The 6,039-nt window shown below is 42.1% G+C and overlaps 1 protein-coding gene across 1 annotated transcript in view; it reads left to right on the top strand.

Moving 5' to 3' along the window:
- The window catches only part of LOC123768157 (two pore channel protein 1), a 95,144-nt gene that overhangs the window by 22,832 nt on the left and 66,273 nt on the right, over window positions 1-6,039 (top strand). The window lies entirely within an intron of this gene.

The following is a 6,039-nucleotide window of genomic DNA, read 5'->3' as shown; positions in this document are numbered from 1 at the left end:
ACGCACCTCACCCATGAATGTATGTGTGTATATCAGGAAAATAAACACGTGATTAGAAATGTGACAGTGTCAGACCACGGAGGAAAATTGAAACAGGAATTTCCTTAAGTACTTTCGTATACACAATACGCATTGTGTGTATTATATACATCTTAAGGAGTGAAGATGTACATCTTCAGGAGGAGTGCATACTTACATCAACATACTGATGTAAGTATGCATCAGCTCTCATCCTGTAACACCCTTAGGCCTTAGCTCAGTCGATTAGTCGACCCAAAGTGGATAACAAAGAATTTGAAGAACCTTATAGGTAAAAAGAGAGCTTGGTACAAAAGGATTAAAAATGGGGAGGTCACTTTAGAACAGGAATTCGTACAACTGGTTAGAAATGTTAAAAAAGAGATAAGGAAAGCAAAAAGAAACTATGAAGTTCGCATAGCAGGGCAAGCAAAGACAAATCCTAAAGGGTTTTTTCAGTTATATCGTACTAAGACTAGGGAAAGGATAGGTCCATTAAAAACTGAGACAGGTCAAATAACAGATAGTGATGAAGAGATGAGTAGTATTTTTAATAAATATTTTGTATCTGTATTTACTAAAGAGGAACTTAACAATATGCCTTCAGCCGAACAAGTCTATGTGGGTGGGGACGAGGACAGGTTGACGAGTTTAACAGTTACCAGGGAGGATGTTCTTAAACAAATAGTAAAACTCAAACCAAACAAAGCCCCAGGGCCGGATGAAGTGTTTGCCAGGGTGCTTAAAGAATGCAAAGAGGAGCTTTGTGACCCACTGTCAACCATATTTAATAAATCAATAGAGTCAGGCAGAGTGCCAGAGTTTTGGAAAGTTGCTAATGTGATACCAGTTTTTAAGAAAGGAGATAGATCACTTGCGTCTAACTATCGACCAATTAGCCTAACGTCTATTGTGGGAAAGTTACTCGAATCCATAATAGCAAATAAAATTCGTCTTCATCTTGAAAAACATAAATTAATAATTGAGTCGCAACATGGTTTTATAAATGGCCGTTCATGTTTAACAAATTTGTTATCTTTTTATTCTAGCATTGTTGAGGCAGTTGATAGTGGTAAGGATTGCGATGTTGTATACCTTGACTTTAGCAAAGCTTTTGATACAGTGCCACATGAAAGACTGATTAAAAAGATAGAGTCTCATGGTATTGGGGGTGCTATATTAAGCTGGATTAGGGCATGGCTATACCAAAGGAAACAGAGAGTTAGTATAAATGGAATCAAGTCAGAGTGGAAATATGTTGTAAGTGGAGTGCCTCAAGGCTCTGTCCTGGGACCTCTGTTGTTTATAATATATATAAATGATTTAGATTCAGGTTTGAGTAGCAACATTTGCAAATTTGCCGATGATACGAAAATCGGTAGGGAAATTAATTCGGAGGAGGACTCACTATCACTTCAAGTTGATCTAGATAGGGTTTTGAAATGGTCAAAGGATTGGCAGATGCAGTTTAATGCTGATAAATGTAAAGTTCTGAGGTTAGGTAAGGATGATAGAGTTACAAGATACGAGCTAGATGGTGTTGTGATTGCGAAGTCGGATTGCGAAAGGGATCTGGGAGTTATGATTAGTAAGAATTTAAAACAAAAGGATCAATGCATAAATGTTCGTAATAAGGCAAATCGGACACTTGGATTTATTAATCGCAGCGTTAGTAACAAGACACCTGGTGTGGTTCTTCAGCTATATCTTGCTCTAGTTAGGCCCCATTTAGATTATGCAGTTCAGTTTTGGTCGCCATATTATAGAATGGATATAAATTCACTTGAACGTGTCCAGCGTAGGATGACTAAGTTAATTCCCCAAATTAGAAATCTTTCATATGAAGAAAGATTAACAAAGCTTAAGTTGCATTCACTGGAAAGGCGAAGAGTTAGGGGTGACATGATAGAGGTTTACAAGTGGATGAATGGACATAACCGGGGGGATATTAATAGGGTATTAAAAGTATCAACACAGGACAGAACACGAAACAATGGGTATAAATTGGATAAGTTTAGATTTAGGAAAGACTTGGGTAAATACTGGTTCAGTAACAGGGTTGTTGATTTGTGGAACCAATTGCCGCGTAACATTGTGGAGGTGGGGTCCCTCGATTGTTTCAAGCACGGGTTGGACAAGTATATGAGTGGGATTGGGTGGTTATAGAATAGGAGCTGCCTCGTATGGGCCAACAGGCCTTCTGCAGTTGCCTTTGTTCTTATGTTCTTATGTTCTTATGTTCTTATGATTAAGGCAGCGTTTGGGATCCTCTCGGATGTAGATTCGAGCCCTCGTCACGGCCCTTGTGGATTTGTTCATTTACCCTTAGGCAATTATCTTAGCGTATAGATATTATTGCACTTACAGAAACATGGATAAATATAGAAAACAGAGCTAATACCTGAATATCAAATAAACGGATTTAAACAATTTCATACAAATAAGAATTAAAGTAACTGCAGAAGGCCTATTGGCCCATACGAAGCGACTTCTGCTTATATCCACCCAATCTCATCCATATATATGTCTAGGCTACGCTTGAAACAGTCAAGGGATCCTGTTTCTATTATGTTACACGGTAATTGGTTCCACAAATCAACAACCCTGTTACTGAAGCAGTATTTACCCATGTCTTTCCTAAATCTAAACTTATCCAATTTATACCCATTGTTTCGTGTTCTGTCTTGTGTTGATACTTTTATTACCATATTAATATCCTCTTTGTTATGTCCATTCATCCACTGGTAAACCTCTATCATGTCAAATACAACAATACAAATACAAATTTTTATTCAGGTAGAGTACATATTTACAAGATAAGATACCAAGGTTGATGGATTTATAGATAAGAGCTAGTACATACAATGCCTAAAGCCACTATTGCGCAAAGCGTTTCGGGCATCACCCCTTAACTCTTCGCTTCTCCAGTGAATGCAATTTAAGCTTTGTTAAACTTTCTTCATATGAAAGATTTCATCTATCAGCATTAAACTACATCTTCCAGGGATGGGGTATGAAGAAGGGAAGGGGACTATTAGGGGGGGAAAGCACCAAGCCATTCCGACTATATAGCACTGGGAAGGGATCAGGATAAGGATTTTGGGTTGGGACGGGAAGGAATAGTGCCCAACCACTTGGACGGTCGGGGACTGAACGCCGACCTGCATGAAGCGAGACCGTCGCTCTACCGTCCAGTCCAAGTGACTGGTGACGGGTATGAAGAATACGACTGACGTCACTGGATGAGAGGAGGCACAAAAGGGACATATAAAATACTTATGAGGATTAAGAGTGGGAAAAAAAAGGCGATCAGAATGAATACTAATAGAACAATGGGCGGGAAACTTGAGAAACAGAAGAGTCACTGAGATGTAAAAAACGTTTTCTTTTACCGTAAGAGAAGTGGGGAAAATGGGATGACCTAAATGACCAGCTTGTGAAAGCTAAATTCGATTCAGAATTTCAAGTAGATATGATTAACAAATAGACCAGGAGTCATTGTATTAGTCGAACAGCGAGAAAAATGGCGAGAGGGGGGGGAGGGGGGAAACCCAAGGGGTAGAGCTGAATCCTGCAGACACAAACAGGTGAAGATACACACACACACACACACACACAATCAACAGGTGTACAGGTTCCTGAGCCTATTGGGCTCTATCATATCTACACTTGAAACTGTGTAGATATGATAGAGCCCAATAGGCTCAGGAATCTGTACACCTGTTGATTGACGGTTGAGAGGCGGGACCAAAGAGCCAGAGCTCAACCCCCGCAAGCACAACTAGGTAAGTACACACACACACACACACACACACACACACACACACACACACACACACACACACACACACACACACATACACACACATACACACACACACACATACACACATACACACACACACACACACACATACACACACACACACACACACACACACATACACACACACACACACACACACACACACACACATACACACACATACACACACACACACATACACACATACACACACACACACACACATACACACACATATACTGAAAGTGACAAGGAAATCTGCGAGGCACTGAATGCCAGTTTCCATGGAGTGTTCACTACCGAGCCTGAGCAGCTCCCATTGTTGGAAGGGGTTACCCTAGATGAAAGACTATCAGATATAGAGGTGACAGCAGAGGAGGTAATGAAACAGTTGACAACTCTAGATGCAACTAAAGCAGTTGGACCAGACAAAGTATCACCGTGGATACTAAAAGAAGCAGCACAGGCCCTCAGCGTGCCTCTGGCAATGATCTTTAATGAGTCACTTATGTCAGGAGAATTGCCCAGTTGCTGGAAGAAGGCAAATGTCGTGCCGATCTTCAAGAAAGGAGATAGGGAGGAGGCACTTAACTACAGACCTGTATCACTGACAAGCATCCCCTGTAAAATACTGGAAAGAATAATTAGGCTACGACTGGTTGCACACCTGGAGAACATTAGGTTTGTGAACAAACATCAACATGGGTTCTGGACAGGGAAATCGTGCCTAACAAACCTTCTGGAATTCTATGATAAAATAACGAGGATAAGACAGGACAGAGATGGTTGGGCAGACTGCATATTTCTGGACTGCCAAAAAGCCTTTGATACAGTACCGCACATGAGACTGCTGTTCAAGCTCGAGAGGCAGGCGGGGGTGGGGGGAAAGGTCCTAGAATGGATAAGGAACTACCTAACAGGAAGGAGCCAAAGAGTTACGGTAAGGGGCGAGAAGTCGGACTGGCGAACAGTAACAAGTGGAGTACCACAAGGATCGGTGCTGGGACCAATTCTATTTCTTGTATATGTTAACGACATGTTTACAGGCGTAGAGTCCTACATGTCGATGTTTGCGGATGATGCAAAGTTGATGAGAAGAGTTGTGACAGATGAGGATTGCAGGATCCTCCAAGAGGACCTGAACAGATTGCAGAGATGGTCAGAGAAATGGCTACTAGAATTCAACACGAGCAAATGTAAAGTTATGGAAATGGGACTAGGAGATAGGAGACCAAAGGGACAGTACACAATGAAGGGGAACAGCCTACCTGTAACGACGCGTGAAAGAGACCTGGGGGTGGACGTAACACCTAATCTATCTCCTGAGGCACATATTAATAGGATAACGACAGCAGCGTACTCTACACTGGCAAAAGTTAGAACATCATTCAGAAACCTAAGTAAGGAGGCATTTAGGGCGCTTTACACTGCCTACGTAAGGCCAGTCTTAGAGTATGCCGCCTCATCATGGAGTCCCCATCTGAAGAAGCATATAATGAAACTGGAAAAGGTTCAGAGGTTTGCAACGAGACTCGTCCCAGAGCTACGAGGGATGGGGTATGAAGAGCGCCTGAGGGAACTGTGCCTTACGACACTAGAAAGAAGAAGGGAGAGGGGGGACATGATAGGAACGTATAAGATACTCAGAGGAATTGACAGAGTGGACATAGACGAAATGTTCACACGGAATAGTAACAGAACGAGAGGACATGGATGGAAGCTTGAAACTCAGATGAGTCACAGAGATGTAAGGAAGTTTTCTTTTAGCGTGAGAGTAGTGGGGAAATGGAATGCACTTCAGGAACAGGTTGTGGAAGCAAATACTATTCATAATTTTAAAACCAGGTATGATAGGGAAATGGGACAGGAGTCATTGCTGTAAACAACCGATGCTCGAAAGGCGGGATCCAAGAGTCAATGCTCGATCCTGCAAGCACATATAGGTGAGTACATATAGGTGAGTACACACACACACACACACACATACACACATACACACACACACACACATACACACACACACACACATCACTGGGAAACCGATCATCGTTTAATTTTTAAGGCAGGAGCTGTGGAGGTTTTCAGCGGTGTGTTGGACCCGTGTGTTGACTCCTCACCCCTGGTGGAAAGCCCAACGCGTGTATTTGGAAACCTGTTTAACCTGTCTGTTGTGGCGAGAAGTTGCTCTCTTCCCTCTATACACGGGGGGGGGGGGG

This window comes from Procambarus clarkii, chromosome 59 (assembly GCF_040958095.1).
Source record: "Procambarus clarkii isolate CNS0578487 chromosome 59, FALCON_Pclarkii_2.0, whole genome shotgun sequence".
In the NCBI taxonomy this organism is placed as follows: Eukaryota; Metazoa; Arthropoda; class Malacostraca; order Decapoda; family Cambaridae; genus Procambarus; species Procambarus clarkii.
This window is presented reverse-complemented; position numbering and strand designations above follow the sequence as displayed.